Raw genomic sequence first — 24,163 nt, 5'->3', positions numbered from 1 at the left:
GGAGAGAAAAAAATTCTAAGACATCATAAGCAAGCAGGAAAATATTTTACAATAACACATGTGACTGGCAAGATTCTTCTAGGAAAGGTTGTCCAAATATTGATGAACAGTAACTCTCAATAGTGTTCTTTCTGTCTCTATAACCCTTAAACAATTCATTAATCTACCTAATATTATTAGCAGTGGCAAAATGTCTATTCAAAGTCAATAATTAAGTTAAACATCCTCCTTCATGTCTAGTGAGCCACTGTAACTAGCAAATCAAGAAAATGTCTGCACATCTTTTGCAATAGACTCTCAGGTCTCCCTCTATATAAACTCTGTGTGGAATCTGAACTTAAACACACACAACCTAATTAATGAAGCCAAAAGAAATTTCTTAGGTAATAACTGGTGAAACAGAGCTTCAAACCTCTGCCCACCACCTCCTTTTCCTTTTTAAGTTCCCATTTCTTAATGCTTCTCCCTTCAGCCTAGTACTCTTTTTTCTGACTTTCCTCACCTCTCCCAATAGAGCTCTTCTCAGAAAAAGATTTCTTTTGATTTGTAGTTTACCTCACTGACAAGGCTTCGGGTGTTATTTTCCAGAAGCAAGGGTTTTTAATAAGGATGTATTATCAGAAGGTCAGGCAGCCAGCTGTATCCTTGAAATTACATCTGTTTCCAAAGCAAACATTTCTTAACAAGTGGCCCACAGCCCTGCAACAGAATCACCCAAGAACTTATGAAAATGCATATTCTCTAAGCTCTATGTCAGAGACCTTGATTCATTAGGTCTGGGATGAACCTTGGTATTTCTAAAGTACTTAAAAGTGTGAGAACTACCAGTTTAACTGTTAAGAGCATGGAGTTTGCCATCAGCAGATGTAGCTCTGCTTTCTTCACTGGGTGATAATGGGCAAGGTAATCTCCATACTCAGATTGTGCTCATCTGTAAGATCAGGATGATAATACTTCCTTTACCTGATATCATGAGACAACCCATGTTGAATGCCAAACCGGAATGAAAACCTAACTAGCTCACATAACTGAAAATTCTTAATGAAGAACTCATGGTGTACTTGATCCGTAACTCGGTATAATATATCTTTTTTCAGTTTCCTTTTCTCATCTCTGACTTTCACAATCTTGGCTCTATTCTCAGATTGGCTATTCCTGTGTAATTACAGACAGCTGCAGAAAACTGAAATGATATTTTCCAGGTTCAAATTTCAGGGGAAAGAGTAAAAATGATTCTCCCTGATTAGACTCAGATCATTTATCTGTTGGGAGGCGTGCCTCCATGTGTTCCTCACCCTCTGTATTCCTTGCTGGGTATGCAAGAATATGAGGCGCTAGCCAATTTTTACCTAGATTATTTCTCAGAGTTTTGTTTTTAGCAAGCAATCTTGAGTAAAGACAAAGAGAAGGCTCGATTACTGCTTACTACAATTCGATGGTTTCCCCAAGATCCGTGTCCCTCAGCTGTGACCCAGGCCCATCACTGCACAGCATCCATTTGGGCTCACACTGCCTCACCCCCGTGAGGATCAAGGACAGATGGAAGTATTGCTAATCATGTTGCTTACTGGCTGCACCCTGAGTTATAAAGTTCTCTGTCTCTGACCCAGAAATCTTGTGTCTTCTGCTGGCCTCTATGAAATAGCAAAAGAACAACTTACTAGCTTGTAAGTAGAATAAAATAAAATTCCAGATCCTGATAGAATCTACCACTGTACCCATTAGCTGGGCCTGGGGATTATGGTTGGCTGGGCCTGGGTGATACACACTAGCTTTGGAGCTGAGACTGTCAGCTCTACCCAGAAGAGGGAGGGGCAAAGGGACAGATCTCAAGAAGAAAAATTGTATACAATTACCCCAAGTAGATGACGAAAGATATGTTATGTGGCAAAAATAAAATTAATAAAAATCGACAGCTGTCTAGCACAGATTTAGGAGCCAGATATGTGTGTGTGCATGTATCAGACAGCATATTAAAAAGCAGAGATAGCACTTCGCTAAAAAGCGTCTGTATAGTCAAAGCTATGGTTTTTCCACCTTGGCTTCCCAGATGGCAATAGTGGTAAAGAACCCACCTGCCAACGCAGGAGACTGAAGAGGCTCGGGTACGATCCCTGGGTGGGGAAGATACCCTGGAGGAGAGCACGGCAATCCACTCCAGTATTATTACCTGGAAAATCCGATGGAGAGAGGAGCCTGGTGGGCTGCAGTCCATGGGGTGGGCAAGAGTCGGACCCAACTGAAGCTGACTTGGCACACATGCATGGTTTTTCCAGTAGTCATGTACAGACTTGGTGAGAGTTGGACCATAAAGACAGCAGGAGGCCAAAGAATTGATGCTTTTGAATTGTGCTGGAGACGACTCTTGAGAGTCCCTTGGACTGCAAGGAGATCCAACCAGTCCATCCTAAAGGAAATCAGTCCTGAATATTTATTGGAAGGACTGGTGTTGAAGCTAAAGCTCCAATACTTTGGCCACCTGATGCAAAGAGCTGACTCATAGGTAAAGACCCTGATGCTGGGAAAGATTGAGGGCAGGAGGAGAAGGGGATGACAGAGGATGAGATGGTTGGATGGGAGCACTAACTCAATGAACACGAGTTTGAGCAAACTCTGGGAGATAGTGAAGGACAGGGAAGCCTGGTGTGCTGCAGTCTACAGGGTTGCAAAGAGTTGGACACAACTGAGCAACTGAACAACAACATATATATATGGATATCAAATTCTATTATTATTATATCTGAAAGAGAAAGTAGAAAATAAAAGTGATTCAGGTTTTAAAATTCTTCTCTTTGATCTAGTCATATATTTAAGTATTAAATACTTTAAATATACAAAACTTTACTTCATTTCTTTAAATATGAGCACATATGAAAGCTGAGCAAAATTCATTTTTATTTATGTAATGAAATGATAAGGAACACTCATCATATTATTTATTTGGGAAATTCGATATATTTCACAAGTTATACTCATGGATTCCATTTGACATCAAGAAAATTTATCACCCTGTGCATCAGATCCTACATCTTTAAAACGAGAATAACTAGATGGCAATCCAGATTAGTAACAATTTATTGCCTTCCCATAAGATTAATAACATTATTTAAATATATTTTAAAATCAACTTATAAAGGCATTTTACTATAATGCAGAGCATACAGTTAAGCATATTGAAGATCGTATTGAGATCAGGAACATGTATGAATAACATGGAGTGATATACAAAGGTCTGGAGGCTGGCTCAAGCTATATTCTATCACCAGCAATTGGGAAAATGTTTGCTTTAAATACAGTTTTAGGCAATAGAAATAAGATAGCCTACCACAGCCAGAAATGGGTACCATGATTAGTAAATAATATCCAGATATTTGGATTTCCTTCTGTTTTACTGCAGCTTACAAATATATGTGTGCTACATATTTGGGGCCTGAAATACCATCATGAAGATAACCAATGCCCATGAATTAAAGTGACAGTTTCAGTTCCCCTCAGATTTTATAGCAGTTACATAAAGCTGTCAGTGTCCAGAGTTTAAAATATAGCAGCAGGGCAGGCAGGAAAGAAAAGAGAAGTAACATTTTTTTCAGTACCTACTTTGTAAGTGATACATTTTGCCAGATGCTTTGCATGCTATCTCATTTGGTCTTCACCAAGATTCCTATTAACTAGAAGTCTCTATTTCTCTTACAAAACAAATATATATATATAGAGAGAAACACACAAAAAATATCCTTTTAAATGGCACACAGATTCAATTCCACAAACTACATGGAAATGGGAAAAGTCTGACTATTGCCTCCAGTTTTACAAATCATAGTGTCCAAAATCAAATGTCAAAATGTACCACTCTACTCACAGTCTGTACCTAAGGAGAAAAAGAAATGAAATAAATTATTGGTAAATATTAAAGAACCGAATTCTCCTCACAGAGACCATCAGATTGCCTATGAGAAACACCAGTTTCACCTCTAAGTTAAATGTGGCCATGTCAAGAACCGCTCCAAGAGAGAGCTGTGATGAAGTAGGTGGAGTTAAAACTCAGAATGCCTACATTAGAATCCTTGCTTTGAATATTAGTGGTTATGGAACTATGGGCAGGTTATCCATTCATGCTTCATATATCTTAATTTAAAAAATAGGAATAAGAACAATTTCTGTCCCATAATGTTAGCAAAGTGACAGTCTTTTCAGCATTTTTAACATACTTTAATAATCCTCATTTATATAAATATCAGAGATAACAATAGTTCAAGAACAATGAAAACAAGAAACAGTTTTCTTTTCACTTATGAAGATACACTAAACATATACCTATTATTAGGAATTATATAATTAAGTAACATTAAAGCAATTATAAGATGCATGGTAAGTTGCTTCAGTGGTGTATGACTCTTTGCAACCCCACAGACTGTAGCCTGCCAGACTTCTCTGTCCATGGGATTCTCCGGTTAAGAATACTGGAGTGGTTTGCCATTTTCTCCTCCAGGAGATCTTCCTCACCCAGGCATTTGAACCCAGATCTTTTATGTCTCCTGTGTTGGCAGGTGAGGCCCTTTACCATTAGCACCACCTCGTAAGCCCAAATAGATTTTAGGACATTAGTTAACAGTTGTAACTTTTTCCCTTTCTATTTAAACTGGTAAGCTGCTCCACTGTAACAATAGTGTAAAGTAATTGAAAAGCATGAAACTAAATCTTTTAATCTGGTACTCTGCCAATTTAGAGGTCATGTCATTTATCAGGATACCAATTAAATAAAATACCCTGAATTAGTCAAATGAATAGAGTCTAGTTAAGGAAACATGAGAGACTCAGGAAAAAATTCTTCCCAGATATTAAAAAGTGATTTATTAAAAAAGAAAACCACTTATTTTCTTATAAATTCTTCTTGTAAATTATCTCATTGAATCCATGAGCAGAAGGAGTAGCATGCAAAACAAAAGAGGTAAATATGCAAAGCACAATTTCAAACAGCTGTGGACACTTTTGAGCTGTGGTCTGCCAAGTTTTTTTTTTTTTTTAAATGCGTGCTCTCTCACCTGCAGCTGCATCTCTCATCTCATTTGCAAACCAAGGCTGGATCTATAAAGAATTAAATTGATGACTGCAGCCATTCCAATCCTACTCCTATGGCAATACCTTCTCCAAAATGAGAATCTCTAGAATCATCACAACCAATATCCAGTTACATCCCATTTCAAAAGGAAATAAAACCGACTCCACTTGAATGTATATTCAAGCTTTCCTATCATTTATTTTCTAGCAAAAAGCACTGGGGAAGCCAAGGGGATGCATTTGGTAAGCCAAGTGATGAATTCTTACAAAGATGGTGAGCAGCATGAGAAGAGAGAAAGTCAGCCAGGATTTGCTTGGGCAAGACCTAAATCTTGACCTCTCTTCCTAAAGCAGTGATGGCAGGAACCTGATTTCTCAGTTGTATTCCATTAGTCAGTCTGCAGGTCCCTCTGGGCCATTCATGTTGGCCATTCCTGCCATCTGAATGGTCACGGGAGCCAGCATTAGGAGCTGGATTTGTGAAGCTCATCCACTTAAGAGCTCGGGTAAATGACTTCACATCTTCACCTTAGCTGTAGTTTCCTCATCTGTAAAACAGGGGAAATATTAATAAAAGAACATATATCATTGGGTTTTTATGAAGATTAAATAAATTAATATTTGTAGAGTACTCAGTATAAGACTTGGCACATGGTAAGTTTTCTAAGTGTTCAGCAAAATACAATTACATTAAATTGATGGATATATTAAGACAATGTAAAGTCTTAAAGTCACTGATTTTGGTAATTGGAGCTATTACTTACATCTTGAGGGTTTCTTTTAGTTTTCTGGACTCTCACTGACCAACTATCTTTTTTTTTTTCTTTTTTAAATCATTATTTATTTATTTATTTATTTATTTTATTTTACTTTACAATTCTGTATTGGTTTTGCCATACATTGACATGAATCCACCACGGGTGTACATGTGTTCTACAAGCTTTTTTTTTTTAAGCTGCATCAGGTCTTAGTTATGGCACAAAGAATCTTTGTTGTGTCACACGGGACCTTTCATTGTGGCACTCAGAGTTAGTTGCCCCACAGCATGTGGAAACTTAGTTCCCTGACCAGGGATTGAATCTACATCCCCTGCATTGCAAGGTAGATTCTTAACCACTAGACCACCAAGGAGTCCCTCAACCATCTTTTCTAAAGTACAAGTTATGATTGGCTTATTATGAATTCTCTAATCCTAAGCATCCTGGCTTCCTAATGGGAAATAATAACAATGGTTCCTGAACCTGGCTGCACAGTGAGGACACTTAAGAGTTTGAAAACCATACATTCCTAAAGCCCAGTTTAGGAAACTTCAAAATAAAGCCCAAGCATCATTTGGAAACAAGTTTTCTGATACAGGTAGTTTCACTAACTGGTATTGAATCTCAACTATAGATTTAAAAGACTTCATAAAGGAAAGTGTTGTATTTCCAGTGAAGAAATTTAAGGTGCAGTGATCAGCCTCTAAGTGGTGGAGGTGTATTTTGTAATATGGGACCTTTTCTGGCCCTTCAAACAGTACCACACCATCATCAGAATTGCCTGGCACTCCAGTGGCTCTTTAGAAGCCTTCTGTAACTCTCCTAAGTACAAGAGCATTATTGCCAACCCCTCTTTTACTGGTATCATTTTCAAATATGATGGGAAATATTAATCCTGACATTCTTCCTGCAAGACACTTCTCTTTATGGGAACCCAGTTTTGTAAATGTGTAAGTTTCTGTAGCTCCCTTGAGTCTTGGTTTGTGCCCCAGCAGTTATTTAAATCAGAAAAAAAAAAGAATACATAACATCCTTAATCATAACCTTTTCTACTGCATTTCCCTCTAGTTCTCTCACATGACTAGCATATGCAATACAAAATCCCCGAGCAAAAGGAGACTATGTTTCTTCAACACTTTAGCTCATTAACCATTATTAACATGGAGACGGTGCTGGGGCTTGAGGAAGCTGTGCTTGTGACTGGTAGGAATCGTGTGCTGGTGAAGACAGTGACTGTTACTCCATTATCTTTATTATGACCTCCTGGCTATAGTAAAAGCTGCTTCAAATAAATGGTTTATTAGTGTTCAGATAAAAATCACAGGGTCTCGCTGGATATTAAAAGCCATGATAGAAAAAACAAAATGAAGGACTAATGACTTGGAAAAAAATCAAATGACAGATAAAACTATAAAGGGAGAGTGTAAAGGCCTACATTTAATATATCAAAACAATATTTAGCTGAGGTATAAAAGTATAACTCAACACTGAATAAAAATTCAAATAAATGTAGTATTTCATTTGTTTCCCATAAGCTGCATAACACTAGAAAAATAAACATTGACCAAATAGTGTGAAATAGAAGACATTTTGCAAATAACTCTCTAGAAATAGGAAACTTTTTTTTTTTTGGTCAAAATATTACAGAAGGAAAACAAACACTTAAGAATCTGATTTAATTTATTTCTCAATTCTTTGGTAATACATAATGACTTTTTAGTACTGGAATATATTTTTTCAAAAGTCATACCTATTTACTCCTATTTATAATCATATTTTGTCACCATTTGAAGGCTACTTCTGAGTTAGAAAACACATATTTTAATATTATGTTCAGTAAGTTAAAAGCTCAAATATTATTCTTAGAAATCAAAGATTAGTGATAACATGACTTTGTAAATAGCCTGATTTTACATCTTTGTTTTAATTGCTTGTTCTCAACCATGCTTCTTTTAGAAAAATGACCAATTCTGACAGCAAATTTGTAAATGTGTAGCCTTAAATAAGTATCTTGTTTGAAAAAATTGTATTCAATTTATTTCCTCGCTGGACTAATGCCCTACCTGTGGATTAACAACCCTAGACAAGTGATATTGGTTAATAATACTTTTCATTGCTGAGGAGTTATGAGAAAAAAAAATTCCTTAAAAGTAGTTTTTTTTTTTTAACCTTAGTATTTGACTTTTTAATGAAAGCAGTGCAAATCATCATCTGTATTGGCCCAAAAGGCCTTTGTTCTTTGGGGTGGAATATTATTTGTCCTGGGTATAGTGCTCAGATGCAGCAGTTCTTTGGTGTGAAAATGAGACAACATTGAGAAATACACATTTATTTCACATATTAAGAGAGATATTTGGCAAGACCCTGTGTTGTTATCTTTATTAAACAAATTCTGGTTTCTACAAGGGCACATGACTCTTTAGGTTATCATGAAAAATTGCTCTGAATTTCATGAATTGTGTAATTAATGATTGACAGATTATTTTAGTTGATTTAATTTTTGTTGAAGAAAAACTAAATTAAAAATTTACTCAAGTTTTCTAGATTCTCATTTCTAGAATTTATTTTCCATTTCAGTGTCCAGAGTGAGAGAAATGATTAATCAAAGTTATAAATTAAAGAAAGAATTCACATAATTTATGGAATAGGTATTATTAATATGCTTTGCATTAAACAATGCCACAAAAATAATCTAGAACTGCACTTACATAAGTATATTTAAGTTTAAATCTTAAAATTTAAGCTTTAATTTGGAGTAGACAAAATCATCCTTGTGGTGTATCTGTCTTTGATTTAGTGAGAAATCTTAGGCTCCAAAATCACTGCAGATGGTGACTGTAGCCATGAAATTAAAAGATGCTTGCTCCTTTTAGAAGAAAAACTATGACCAACATAGCTTATTAAAAAGCAGAGACATCATTTGCTGACAAAAGTCCATATAGTCAAAGCTATGTTTTTTCCAGGAGTCATGTATTGATGTGAGTTTGAGCACTGAAGAATTGATTCTTTTTAATTATGGTGCTGGAGAAGACTCTTGAGAGAGTCCCTTGGACAGCAAGGAGATCAAACCAGTCAGTCCTAAGGGAATTCAACACAGAGTATTCACTGGAAGGACTGATGCTGAAGCTAAAGCTCCAATACTTTGATCACCTGATGTGAAGAGTTGACTCACTGGAAAAGGTCTTGATGCTGGGAAAGATTGAAGGCAAAAGGAGAAGGGGACAACAGAGGATGAGATGGTTGGATGGCATCACTGACTCAATGGACATGAGTTTGAGCAAGCTCCAGGAGATGGTAAAGGACAGGGAAGCCTGGTGTGCTGCAGTCCATGGGGTTGCAAAGAGTCAGACATGACTTCGCGACTGAACAACAACAATAACTCTGCCACTGCCAGCGAAGAGCTTTTCTTTTTTTAAGAGTGGGTCTTCACCTATAAAGGATAAGTATTACAGTCCCTAAGTTAGTATTTAAAAACAAAGATTGAAGTAAATGCAGTGATTTCTAAAACTTTATTGAATTCTAGACCCTCTTTGAGTTTAAATGGAAAAGAAAACCAATCTTATTTTGAGGATGAGTGAAAAAATTTCCATTCACATGGCATTAAATGTTTTGACAATCATAGCAATGCAAAGAAGATGTAGTTGTTAATGAAAAAGTATTAGTTTTTACTGTGCAAGCCAATATTAATTTTCTCATTCACGCAAGAAATCTTTTTAGTTGCTTTGAACTGTGAACAGGATAGACAAATTCCCTACTTTCGAGGAATTTTTAGCGGGATGAGACAATAAACAAATACATTAACAGCTATTACAATAGACGAGAAAGAGTTTCTGGAAAACTAAAATCGAGTTGTCAGAAAATGTCCTTCTGCAGGGCTTCTATTTAAATAAGACTTAAATGACATGTGGGAGATTGAAGGAAAGGGAATTCCCAGCTGAGGACCTAATATGGGAATGCCGTAATCTGGGAAAACATTGGGACTGGGCAGAGAGGATGAGCGGGAGAGGAGAAGTGGGCAGTGAGAAGGGAAAGTCAAGAGAGAAAAATGTCTCTGGAAAGATTTGTCAAATGCTTATGAGAAATCTAGTAAGACAAGGATGATCAAGGGACCATTAAATTGGATAGAACATAGGTTGTTGTTGGCCCGAGGCAATACATTTTCAAAGGAATGGGAGTAAAGGCCAATTGGAGTGGGCTGAGGAAAGACAGGAATTGAGAGGAAATGGAGACAACTTCAGTCAGCACTTCTGGAAAGTTTTCTTCTGAAAAGGAGCTGAAAAATATAGCAGGAGCTGGAGGAAGGAATCAAGAGAACATGTTTATGCTAGTGGGAGTAATTAAGTCCAGAAGGATAAAAAAAATGAAAAGCAGGAATATTCCAGGAAGAGGGTCCTGGAATAGCAAAGCATGGGCTGGAGAGCTTGTTGTGCCCAAGTGGTGACTTTGGTGGAAGCTGGCACATTCCTCTCTTACAAAGGAAGGCATGAGAAAACGGGTACACCGAGGGTGTTCTGCACCCTGGGGTGGAGGCTGGCAGTTTGAGGAGACAGGAAAATCACGGCATGGGCTCATCTTGAAGAGTGGGAAGTGAGCATCTATTAAAGTATTAAGGTAACAAGCAGTATTGAAGACCCAGTAAGGATCCATGATCATGAATTTAAACTGGAATTGGTCGACAGAAAGCACGTGCTTTTCTTCAGACTTGTTCTGCGGCCAGTGTGGAGTAAGAGCTAGTGGGACAACCAGCGTTAGAGTTCTCTGGGGGAAGGTGAACTGGAAGAAAAAGAGGGCAAGAGAGTTAACTTTTGAAAAGTGAATGGACCTGGAGACTGTCATACAGAGTGAAGTAAGTCAGAAAAAAAAACCAAGTACCATATATTAAGTCATATGTGTGAAATCTAGAAAAATGGTACAGATGGACCTATTTGCAGGGCAGGAATAGAGATGAAGACATAGAAAACAGATGTGTGGACCCGGGAGGTGGCGGGGTGGTGGGATGAATTGGGAGACTGGGATTGACATATATACAGTACCGTGTGTAAAGTAGCTAATGGGAAGCTGCTGTGTAGCACAGCCTGGTGCTCTGTGATGGGTGGGATGGGGTGGTAGGTGGAAGGGAGGTCCAAGAGGGAAGAGATATAGGTATTATGTTGCTGTTGCTACTGCTGAGTCGCATCAGTCATGTCCGACTCTGTGCGACCCCATAGACGGAAGCCCACCAGGCTCCCTTATCCCTGGGATTCTCTAGGCAAGAATACTGGAGTGGGTTGCCATTTCCTTCTCCAAGGCATGAAAGTGAAAAGTGAAAGTGAAGTTGCTCAGTCGTGTCTGACTCTTCACGACCCTATGGACTGCAGCCTACCAGGCTCCTCCGTCCATGGGATTTTCCAGGGAAGAGTACTGGAGTGGGGTGCCATTGCCTTATAGCTAATTCACTTTGTTGTACAGCAGCCACTAACACAACACTGTGAAGCAACAATACCCCAATAAAAAAGCACATAGATATAGGATGATATAGTTGAATAAGGAATAAAGGAAAGTGAGAGAGATCATGAAGAATGAACAAGAGTGAAGATTGATGATTTTGGTGTGATCAAAGCACGGCCGGAATAGGGATGAGAGAACGTGAAGGGGAGTCAGGTTTGACAATCAGATATAAAACCCAGGGACAGTACAGTAGTCAGTGATAACAAGGTCCAGGGTCTACCTGGGGGGGTGGGTGGTGTTCCAAGATAGGGGGAAAGGACACTGAAGGTGAGGAGGGGCAAGGCCGTGTGAGCAATGAGTTCTTCTCGAGGCTCTTGAAGACATCGATGAAGATAATAGCTTAAGGAGCAGAAAAGATGACAGATTCACATACTGACATCTTCTGTGAACAAAGGAAGGTACCAAGAGGTCAGAAGATGGCAGCGACAAGAGAGATGAGATAGTCTGACATGAACTGCAAAGAAGACTGACGGCTTCGGGAGGGATAAGTACAAAGAGGACAGACACACCCACCTCACTACTGAACCCCAAGGGTTATCTGTGCGAGCGGACTTGCTAAGTTGCTTCAGTCCTGTCTGACTCTTTGTGACCCTATGGACAGTAGCCTGCCAGGCCCCTCTGTCCACTGGGACTCTCCAGGCAAGAATTTACTGGAGTGTGTTGCCATGCCCTCCTTCAGAGGATCTTCCCGACCCAGGGACTGAACCCACATCTCTCTTGTCTCCTGCTTTGGCAGCTGGGTTCTTTACCACTAGCTCCACCTGGGAAGCCCCAGGGTTATCAGTATTAATGACTAAGTTATTCTCTTTGAATCTAAATAAGTGATATCAAGTAAACATTATAATATCTGTTCTACCAAAAGCTATAGCTAGAAAGGGATAGGATTGATTAGCCTTTAACACTCATGTTTCATTTTCATTATATTACATAAAGACATTTAACCTCACCCATTCACAGAGGTACTCTAGAGAATAACTAGCTGTTCAACACACAAGTGTTTGAAATTATAGTATATTCAACTCCATTATTCATTTTAAGATATGCTTGTATGAAACTTTGACATTGTAGGGAGGTATGAAGAATTGTGAAGCAATTACTAGAAAATACTAGACTAGGAAGAAGTTACATTCCCATAGATTACATTGCATATTTATAATTTCCTTTTCCCTCTCAAATTGTGAACATAACAATTTAACACTAAAGAATGAACATTCTCTTCAGCTGTGTGAAGCTAATAATGCAAAATTATCAGTATATCTGGGGTAAAATTTACAGGAACAACTTAAAATACACACTTCTCTTAAGCCAAATGTATTGGCTCTGTTGATACCCTATGAGACATCCATTTCTATCTGTCCTTTTGAAATAACGTATCTCACAAGGAGGATAAGCAGAAAACATATTATACAGCACAACTGTTTGTTTCTTCATTTCACGTTCATGATTACCTGAGTCACAGATGACATATGATCCAAACCAGTAACATATGTCTGGGCCTGACAGAGGACATTTCTCATCTTCTGAGCCCAGGTTACATCTTCAGCAGCAGGTGTTATGAATCTAAGTGAAGTGAAACAAGCTTCTAAATTCACTTCTCAGGTTCAACATACTTCCAGAGCGTTTCAGGGGACCAGAAATAAAAGGAAGATTTTTGTCTTTCTATTCTAAACCATGGAAGTCTATCTTACCGCCAGACTTGATAAGCTTGGATAATTCATTTTATTTTTGTAAAAATCATTTATATTATTATATTTATGGGTCTTCGTTGCTGTGTGCAGGCTTTCTCTAGTGGGGTGAGTGTGGGCCGCTCTCCGCTGTGGTGTGCTGGCTGCTCACTGCGGTGGTTTCTCTCAGTGTGGATCACAGACTCTAGATGTACAGGCTTAGCTGCTCCACGGCATGTGGGATCTTCCAGGACCAGGTATCGAACCTGTGTCCCCTGCATTGGCGGATTCTCAACCACTAATCCAGCAGGGAAGTCCCTCCTTTTATGTGGTGCTGCTACTTTTGGTCAGAGGCCAGTTACCTGGCTCACCTTTCCTGTCCTTTGCCCCAACCCTTTCCTCTGCACATCTTTGATCCTGTTGGGTCACAGAGGTGTGGGAGCAATTCCTCTACCCGCAGTGATTGCTCATACCGCCTCACCTTTCCTGGTGCTTCGACTTGCTCAGCATCTAGAGCCTCTGGAGCATTTCAGCACATTCTTCAACATGCAGGGAAAGCTCTGCCTTCCTTGTGAAGGCCTTCCGGCCCGCTGCTGTCTCCTCTCTCCCAGTCAGTCATCCCTTTGTCCTTCTTTCCTGCGCATTTGGAGATACATCAGTTACTGTTAGAGGGGCCATAAAACACATTGTCCACACCAGGGCATTTCTGAGGCAAAGGCAGTCCATTGTTAATAATTGTGCTGGGACACCAGGCATAAACTATGACTGCCTTGGCTAGCCAAGACATGTGATCAGCCTAATTACAGTATGTATGGCGCTGCATGATGGAATCATCCTTCTCCTGCATTGTTCGTGAGGGCAAGGTTGTTTTGGACCTCATGTCACCGATGTTTAAATACTTTGTGGATATCTACTGCCTTGCTATCACCTTTCTTCTAACAAAGGTGTCTTTAGGGAATCACCAAGCCACATTCTTTGTAGTCTTCTAATTTTGGCCATGCCATTTGGATGGTGATGAACCTCTCTGCTTTGCCCCAGGTGGATAAGGACACGACTGAAGTTCGATGGGTCAAAGTGACACAAGTCCCTGGCCAGCCCCCTTCTGTCAGTGATTGGTTCAGATCTGCACACGGTGGTCTAATTAGAGGCAATCTTAGGGGTTTTGTTCCTACCGTGAAGGGGAAAGTCAACTTTCACTTTAGTTGCTATACTGTCAGCCAGCCTGGGGACCATCAGCTCTAAGGAGAGCTACTCATGAGAATGCAGGGAACACAGGAGAAAACAGAACCAGGAATGGATTCCCCTCCAAAACCACTGGAGCGTTTGTCTCCAGTATTGCCTGAAGCTGCACTTTGTTTACTCTGCACTTTGAGTTACGTGAACCCATAAACTCCCCTTTCTCTAAAGTCAGTTAAGCTGTGTTTCTTTGCAGGAAAAAAACAAAACAAAACAAAACATTTTTTCTTAACTGAGGCCTGGGCCGTTGGAGGCACTCTAAGTATTCGGTGAATGAGTTGAATGAATGGAGTCGGGGTTCCTTGTAGGCAGTCTCAGGACTGGGAATGACCAGAGGTAGCCTCCCACCTGTAGTTCCCAGGAGCCTAGAGTCAGGTGACCTGTCTTGCAGGAGTGTTGTCCCAGCAGAGCTTCCTTTAAGGAGGGGCTCAGGGTAGTAAACAAAGGCTCTCACTTTTGTTTGTTTCTTTATTTTTCTACTTTATAGGCACTTTTTTTTTTTTTTTTGCCATTGGTGACTGAATAGTACTTTGGGGACAGCCAGTGCTTAAGAACTTGCCGGCCAATGCAGGAGACGCGAGAGACGTGGGTTCGATCTCTGGGATGGGATCCTTTGGTGGAGAGCATGGCCACCCACTCCAGTATTCTTGCTGGAGAATCCCCATGGACAGAGGAGCCTGGTGGGCTACACGGGGTCGCAAAGAGCTGGACATGAGTAAAGTGACTGAATATTCATGCACAGTGAGGTAAAATGAGGTGTTACCTCTAGCTATTGCTTATAAAGGTAACTAACTCAAGGTCTGAAGTACAACATCAAGATAAAAACCATCTTCTCCCAGATAAACTAGGAGTTGGGGATTAAAATATGTACACCACTCTATATAAAATAGGTAAACAAGGACCTACTGTATAGCACAGGGAACTGTAATCAATTTCTTATAATAACCTATAAAGGCAAAAAATCTAAAAATGTATATATATATATGCATGTATAACTGAATCAGTTTGCTGTACACTGGAAACTAACACAAGATTGTAAATTATACTTCAATTAAAAAAATCTTCTCCCCAATAATTCTTCTACCCCTTCTTTTACCAAGACAAAGGGACTTTATCCAGGCACAAACACTTTAGACAGCCAGTTTGGTCTCAGTGGTTCCTGCATTGCAGGTGGATTCTTTACCACTGAGTTACTGGGGAAAATATCTATTAGGAATAAACTTTATTTGGGGGACCCTTGGATAAAAATTCACCTTTACTCCTTTGAATGAAGCACTAAATAGTGTTAACATTAGTATATAAAATGATAGGTTAAGATCATCTCACCAACCATCAGTTATTAACCAACTTGGCTCTAATGACCCACGTAGGTGGCAAGAGCTCTTGCCAGTGATGACGGTGATACAAGAGCTCCGGGGCTACACTCCAGAGGCCCAAAGGACACCCTCTCCTTTCTCCTCTGTGACTTTGCCAGGTGGCTTACATTACTTCATGGGGGTGCTGCTGCTGCTGCTGCTAAGTCGCTTCAGTCGTGTCCAACTCTGTGCGATCCCATAGACAGCAGCCCACCAGGCTCCCCTGTCCCTGGGATCCTCCAGGCAAGAACACTGGAGTGGGTTGCCATTTCTTTCTCCAATGCATGCAAGTGAAAGTGAAGTCGCTCAGTTGTGTCTGACTCTTAGTGACCCCATGGACTGCAGCCCACCAGGCTCCTCCGTCCATGGGATTTTCCAGGCAAGAGTACTGGAGTGGGGTGCCATTGCCTTCTCTGACCTCATGGGGGTATTGATCTTAAATGCTTCCAAATCTGTTCTTCATAGAGTTTAGTCATTTTTAGTGTCATAATTTAGAGCGTATTTTCCCCTAGTTTAAGTCTCTTCACTGGATTTTCATTCTCTCAGAATAAAATCCAAGCTCCTTGGCGTATTCTATAATGTCCTGCCTGCCTGCTATTACCATATGCAAATCGTATCAGTCACATTCTTCCTCAGTGAACTCTTGGCCAGAGTCTTCGTCTAACATCTCAAAAGTGCTGTATCCATCTCAGCCTCAGGGCCTTTTGCACGTGCTATTCCTTCTGTCTGGAAGTTTGTTTTTTGTCCTTCCTCCAACTACCACCCTCCACTTTTTCTTGCTTTAAAGCTCTTATGGATTTGGTAATTGCACTTTCATGGGCTTGCTTATTTAATATCTCTCCTCCCTAGAGTGTAGGCTTCCCAGGTGGCACTAGCGGTAAAGAATCTGTCTGCCGATGCAGGAGATGCCAGAGATGCGAGTTCGATCTCTGGGTCGGGAAGATCCCCTGGAGTAAGAAATGGCAACTCACTTCAGCATTCTTGCCTGGGAAATTCCATGGACAGAGGAGCCTGGTGGGCTACAGTCCATGGGGTCATAAAGAGTTGGACACAACTATTCATGCACCCATACATCACACACACTAGAGTGTAAGCTCTGCGAAGAACAGGTGGAGATCTGGTCTGGTTTTTTTAATCACTCTGTTCACTGGCACATAGAAGATACTCAATAGATATTTGTTGAAATATAATAAAACCATATGATGGCATACATTTCATATACTTAGGTCAGGAACACCCTCCCCATTCTAAATGACCCGCAAGAGCACTGTCCTTTCTACTCTAGTCCTAGGTACATACATGCCCCTCAAAGACTTTTTAAAATCATAAATACTAGAACAAAAAGATACAATGGAGATACTTTCACAGATGGAAAACTCAGGTTTATACAGCTGATGGACTCACCTTGGGAGAGGTCTCTTCTTCACGCCTCTGGGTTCTTTGAAAAGGGAATTTTTCCTAAGCACTCCTGCCTTCTTACTTCCCCTTGGAGGTCGAGTGAGTTGATTGGAGTGAGTTGGGGAGGAGCTATGTGTGTGGGTTCAGCCGTCAGCCCCTCTTTAGCGTGGGGCTCTGTTGCAGGGCATGTACCTTCTGCTCATTCTCCCCTCAAGCTTGCAGGATTAGGCTTTGCTGTGGGAGGCCCACAGCTGGCTAGGTGGGCTTCTGACTGGGTATCGTGAGGCACGGTTGTCTAATTCAGGTTCCATATTTTCAGGGCCATGGTGCCTACATATGTCTATCTTTTCTTAGTTTTTTGGCTGTGCTGGGTCTTCGTTACTGTGAGGGCTTGTCTCTGCTTGTGGAGAGTGGGGGCTACCCTCTGGGTGCGGTTCACAGGCTTCTCATTTTGGTGGCGTCTCTCCAGGCAGATCACGGGCTCCAGGACACGTGGGCTCTAGAGCACAGGCTCAGTAGTTGTGGATGAGCTCACTTGCCCCTTGGCATGTGGGATCTTCCTGGACCAAGGATGGAATCTGTGACTCCTGCATTGGCGGGTAGATTCTTTACCACTGAGCCACCAGGGAAGCCCTGTCTTTCATTAGTTTAAAAGGAAATCGTTTTCTGATTCCTTTCCTGTTTGACTTGGTTTGTAAGTGGGTGAGCTTCGGCCCCTTGCATCTCAGCACCAAAGCTCCACAGCTGGTCGGGGTTAGGGACTAGAATCCCAACCTCCCCAAGATCCAGCTCTGATTTCCAGGGTCAAGGGCACACCTCAGTCAGCATCACCCCAACTACCTTCCCAGATACCCTGGAACTGCCTCTCCTACGGTCAGCACCCCAAGCCAGGGCTGCAAGGGGCAAGACTGTCCTCGGATCCGAGCTTTCCCTCCACTGATTTTGGTTAAAGTCATATTTATAATAATTTCATCATGAGGCTAGTGAAATAAATGTTCATAGAACCAACTTTATAGAAAAATTGGGTAATGATCAGATTAAAATAAATATAAATATCTCATTATGAGTTACTCTGGTTATATATACATTGTCTATTATCATGTTCATTTTTACTTTTCCCCAAATTATTTTGTCAGTTCTCTAATTCTGCATTTTATTTTAGATTGTTTCGTGCAGCCTCTTGAAAGCTATCATTTCACTGACATTTATCTGGATATGAGATCAGGATATTAGCCCTCTTGTGGTTGATGCATATTTCAGTTAATCTTGACTAAGAAGAGACTGTAGTCTGTTTTATTATTACTATAACATTAATACTTTTAATATAATATTTCTAATGAACAAACAGGTGAAACTTTTGCATGTTTAAATGGAGTATAAAAAAATTGTTGGGTATAATTATGACCTTACTTGTTGAAACAAATACCTTCCCTAATTATCCCATTAAAAAGGGGAAGAGAAAATCACTTATGAAAAAAAATCGAAAGAAACACGTCTTCCTTGAGAATCCTTAACCACTCTCTATTGTTGCAACTTAAAAACTGAAAGAAATAATAATAATATAAATAAAATACAACAGCAAACAAACAATACTTTCTCCTATGTAGTCATGCTCTTTTTCTCTACTGGCTCAAAGTGTTAAAGCCATTTCACATTGTACCTTTGGAGAAGCAATAGGGCAATGGATGATTTTCACTGTCGTATTCCTTCCTTTTTAGTTAGAAGACTGACTGTCTAAACCTTTTCCTGTGTCAAGGTGGTATATGTCCTTCTCAGTTTGGAGGCTGTGTGCTATATTTTGGAGACTCAACTGACTTCAGTATAGTTAGATCTAGAACTTTGATTTCTCGTATTTTTGTTTCTTCCTACTATCTATCAATCAGCCAACAATTATCCACAAAAGAATACCCTCTGAATGTAGAAATATGCTAGATCTTAAAGAAACCAGAAAAAAGGTTTCTGTTTTTAGTTCATACTAGCTCAAAGCTTATCATTGGGTTGGAACAGACAGATGTGTCTTGCTGTTCCTTTTGTTTATTTTTTTAATTAATTCTTTATTTTAATTGGAGGATAATTACTTTACAGTATTATGATGGTTTTTGCCATACATTTATATGACTCAGCCACGCTCCTAAACCCCCCTCCCGCCTCCCTCCCTGACTCTATCCCTCTGGTTTTGTTCCAGAGCACTGGCTTTGGGTGCCCTGCTACAGGCATTGGACTTTCCCTGGTCATTCCTTTTGTTTATTTTAAAGCGACAATGCTACACTCTTACTTACACTAACTGCAGTTAACACCATTGCCTGTACTGGTTGGGAGTTTCGGCTAAGCTGCCGAGAGAGACTTCAAGACACAGGGGCTTGAACCTGATCGAAGTTTATTTCTCTCTCCCACAGTTGTCAGGAAGTGGATGATCCAGGTTGGTGTAGTGGTTCTGCCCCACGAAACCACTCATCAACTCGAGTTTCTTTCATCCTGTGTTTCTACCATCCTCAAGGGCATTTTCCTCATTTTCATGGTCAAAGACTGATCAGTGCATACATGTGTCTCCGCCTTCAGAAAGTAGACAGCAAGTTGATGACATGCACCTTCACTTTGTGTAAGTGTAATACACATTACGATATTTACTAGTATCCAATTCTTTTCTATGGATAGGCACATGGAAGATTACAATTCTTCATTCATGTGATTAGGCACAGCCATGTGACTAGTGTTGACCCGAGGGACAGGAGCTAGTGTAGCATGAGTTACCTGCGGGCCAAGGTTTTCATTGCTGGGCTTGATTCTCCAGCCCCTGCTCCCCTCGCCAGGATGACCAAAAACCATCGTGATGGGCAGATGTGACAGGACCCCGTGGGGTACTTTGTCAAGTTCACGATTAGCCGCTTTATCTGAACCTGTTCCTTTTCTTGTTCAAACTCTGTTCTCCTCGAGATGAGGAGAATCAAAGAATCAAAGATTGAGCAGAAAAGGGCTTCCCTGGTGGTTAGAGGGTAAAGAATCTGCCTGCAGTGCGGGAGACCTGGGTTTGATCCCTGGGTTGGGAAGATCCCTTGGAGGAGGGGCATGGCAACCCACCCCAGTATTCTTGCCTGCAGAATCCCCATGGGCAGAGGAGCCTGATGGACTACAGTTCATGGGGGTCAGAAAAGAGTCAGACACGACTGAGCAACTAAGTACCGAGCAGGACATTATGGGGCCTTCCTGGGACAGGCCTTCCCCCATCTCCTCTGCTTTAGTCCCTCTCAAAGTACCTAAATACTAGTATTTGATGCAAATTTCCTGAATGGTTTTGCAGATGTGAAAACTCCCCACTAAATGGAAGAAGTACTTGAAGACCATAAGCACATACCCCAGGCCTCCTGGAGCCTAAGGACTGATGATGTAAACCCCTGGGATACCACCCTGCTGCCTTACCATCGGTCAGTCAGAGAACTGTGCACAGCCGACCACGTAACCTGCAACCCACGCCCTTCAACTGCCCTTTAAAAATGCTTTGCTGAAACTTTCTGGGGAGCTCTAGACTTTTCAAGGCACGACTCACCATGTCTCCTTACATGGCCTTGTGATAAACCTTTCTCTGCCCCAAATTCTGACATTCAGTTTGGCCTCACTTTTAACAATCTGAGATGGAAACCCACAGGAATCCTGAGTGAATGTGAAGAAGCCCCTGGGCTTGCAACAGACTTTTGTGAGCAAGAAATAACCTTGTGCTGTTTATTCCACAGCATAAAGTATCCCCCTCTGATTTTAAAGCAGATGCTGTGGACACTGTACCCATGATTTCTGCTCACATGTTATGGATGAGAACACTGTTGCACGGATAGTCCTGGTTCAAGGGCCAGCAGGGCTGTGTATACTCCATCACTATGGAAACAGAGAGGGCAGGTAGTTGGGGACAGTCGGCACCTCGCTTGCTTGGAATGTTCTCCTCCCACGCCTTGCTCTGCGCACAGCCCACATCCTCCGAAGCACAGCCTTCTGCAGACTCCTCAACATTCTGCTTTCTCTCTCCTCTGAATTCAGATTGCTCTGTTTACAACCTTTTATTATGTGTCATTCATTTTAAAAGGTACGGAAGGTGGTCCAGTGCTTAGGACTCTGCATTTCCAATGCAGGGGGCACAGACTTATCCCTGGTCAGGTCACTAGCCTTGGGGCATGGACAAAAAGCATACACACACACGCACACATATATATATAAAAGTCAAAGGTTTTGGACTATTCACCCACATCCAGGCATTGTGCTGGGTGTGTCCTGAAGACATAATCTCTAACTTCCAGACTTGAAGTTTCTCTTGTCTAACATGGTGCCCTCCCCCAAATGACAAGGCTAATAAATATCTTTTGGATTTTTTTCTTAATAATTAAAAAAAATTTTGGGCTGTGCCAGGTCTTCATTGCTGTGCAGGCTTTTCTCTAGTTGCGGCAAGTGGAGGCTAGTCTCTTGTTGTGGAGCCTGGGCTCTAGGGTGCCCAGCCTTCAGTAGTTGTGGTTCCTGGGCTCTAGAGCACAGGCTCAATAGTTGTGGTGCATGGGCTGAGTTGCTCCGAGGAATGTGGGAGCCTCCTGGATCAGAGAGAGAATCCACATCTCCTGCATTGGCAGGTGAGTCTCTACCACTGAGCCACCAGCAAAGCCCTTCTTTGGTTCAGTATATGAAGAGTCAGCAGTATAATGGCAAAGTATGTTCAGTAGCAGTGCCCTACTGGCAGACCTGGAGAAGGAAGGAAAATCCCGAGGTAGACTTCAGGGTTCGTGAAGACAGGGATCAAGTCTGTCTTGGATCCTGCCTTATCTCCCTCCAGTGCCAATCACTGGGCCTGGCACAAAGCATGTGCTTAATACGTCTTTGTTGTTTCCCTGGGGAACATGAGGCAAGCCTGATGGGTGTCTACAAGAATCTTGGGACACAAGATTGGACCAGTACACAGCATGGGACCACATTTTGAGTAGTTGGTCATGGATTTTGGGGTCTTCATGTGCTAGAAAATAAGAAGCTGTTTTGCATTTTTTTAAAAAAAGGGAGCCACAGAAAGATTAAACTGGTTTGCTAAGTGAGTTTAGATATAAATATTAAATTTTAAAAAATGAGTAATTTGGGATTACAGTGATAAAAATCTAGGCTGGGCTGGCAATGGTAGACTTCAACACAAAAGGGCAGATCTGATGCACATTTCAAAGGAAGGATCAACAGGAATCTGTGACGGAGAATTTAAAGGTTAAAGAAAGAAATGAAGGGATGTCCCTGGCCTGGCCAGTTTAAGACTGCCTTCCAATCAATGCAGGGGTTGCAGTTTCGATCTCTGACTGGAGAGCTAGAATCCCACATGTCTTGTGGCAAAAAAACAAAAACATAAAACAAATATTATTGTAACAAATTAAATAAAGACTTTGAAAATGGTCTATATAAAAAAAAATCTTAAAAAAAAGAAAAAAATTGATTGAAAAGAGCAATTGAGGTTTCCAGCCTAGAATTCTGAAATAAGCACTGTATCATTAAAGAGATAAATGTTACAAAAGACATCTGTGATGAGTTTAATTTGAGGCCCTGTTGGATCTGCCCTGGGGGAGGAAGTCTATAGCAGAATGTGGAGTAGGCAGCTGAGGCCTGGAGAGCAGGTGTTGTCCGTAATGAAGATATAGCCTGGGGAGCCACATTCTGTGCAAGACCCAAACAGACCTCTGCTCAGCTTTGATCTTTTCCAGCATATGTGATGGTAAACAGGACAAGTCCTCAAACAACTGTCAAGTGGGCCTTGCCCTCCCGTGCACCCTTCTGCTAATGGATCTCCTGGACTGTCTGTAAGGGCTGATGTAGAATAAGGGACAGGAAGATGCCAGATCATCCAAAGGAAGGGCAGGGTAGAGGATAACTGGAGAGCTAGAGAGGGCTTCCCTGGTGGCTCGGAGGTAAAGAATCTTCCTGCCAATGCAGGAGACCCTAGAGACGAGAGTTTGATCCCTGGGTTGGGAAGATCCTTTGGATTATGAAATGGCAACCCACTCCAGTATTCTTGCCTGGAAAAATCCCATGGATAGAAGAGCCTGGAGGGCTACAGTCCCTGCAGTCACACAAAGTCAGACATGACTGAGCTATGGAGCACAGACAGAGAGTGGCAGAAGGAATACATCCCTGAAAGAATGGCATGGCTGCAACTGCAGAGGTCTAGAGAAGAGGCACACAGGCAACTTCTAAAGAGCTATAGAGATAAAAGATGTGTGCATGCACAAGTGTCTATATAGTCAAATGCAAATGTACTCAGAAGAGATCAGCAAAAGTATCTCCGCCCACCTGCCCTGCCCTTCAGCTGTGTTCAAACCATCTACCTATTCCTCCACTTATTCAGTAAAGACTTAGTACCATTTACATGCCTGACACTGTGGATGTGGAAAAAAACAGGCAGATGTGGTCTCTGCCCTTACAGACCTATGTATTAAAGGTGATACAGATGATGAATACATACAAATTAATTAATTCACTAAAATCGTGGTACGTGAAAAGGAGAGAGCTACGTGCTCTTAATTCTATCAATCTTGCCTGAGAGTAAGAGGGGAGATAAAGCCCTGCAGAAGCAGGAAGCACTCTGAGTCAGATCATTGGGAAGACTGGTGGTCTGGGGCCCTGACCATGGACGCGCAGAGCCATAGCCACCTCCCACACCACCTGTGGTCCTGGCCCTGAGACCAAAAGGCAATCTCGACGAGAGCAGAGGTCTGCCTTTAGCTTCGAAGGCTTGGAAATATTCACCAGCATTCTCCTCACTTGTTTCCAATTTTAATCTGTAAGTCTGTCTTTGGGTTCAAGAAATGAAACAAAGGGACATGAGGATGGTGAAAAAGTGGGTGATCAAGAAGAGACAGTAACAGGGGAGGCTATGGCTGAGAGCAAAAGGACGACAGATATGTAAATTAATTTCTGTTTTCTCCTTTTCTAAGTTTTTGGATCATGAATTTGTTGGGTTATTGAGTCTGGACTGGTATTGCTGGCTGGGAGCACTAAAGATCCTAGCTCCATAGACTCTGATGTATCTGAAGCCAGTGTGCCCAGAGACCCTGTTCTCCCCAAGTTACAGCTGTGGGACTATTTTGTTGGCTAAGTCCTTCTGCCGGGGGATTGTATCCCTAGGACCAAGCCCATTGCCATGTATCCTTTAGCTTAGGGGTCACGGTCTGCCTTGGATTTGCTCCCACCTTTACTCCCCCAA

Source organism: Oryx dammah, unplaced genomic scaffold (assembly GCF_014754425.2).
Source record: "Oryx dammah isolate SB20612 unplaced genomic scaffold, SCBI_Odam_1.1 HiC_scaffold_16, whole genome shotgun sequence".
Classification (NCBI taxonomy): Eukaryota; Metazoa; Chordata; class Mammalia; order Artiodactyla; family Bovidae; genus Oryx; species Oryx dammah.
This window is presented reverse-complemented; position numbering follows the sequence as displayed.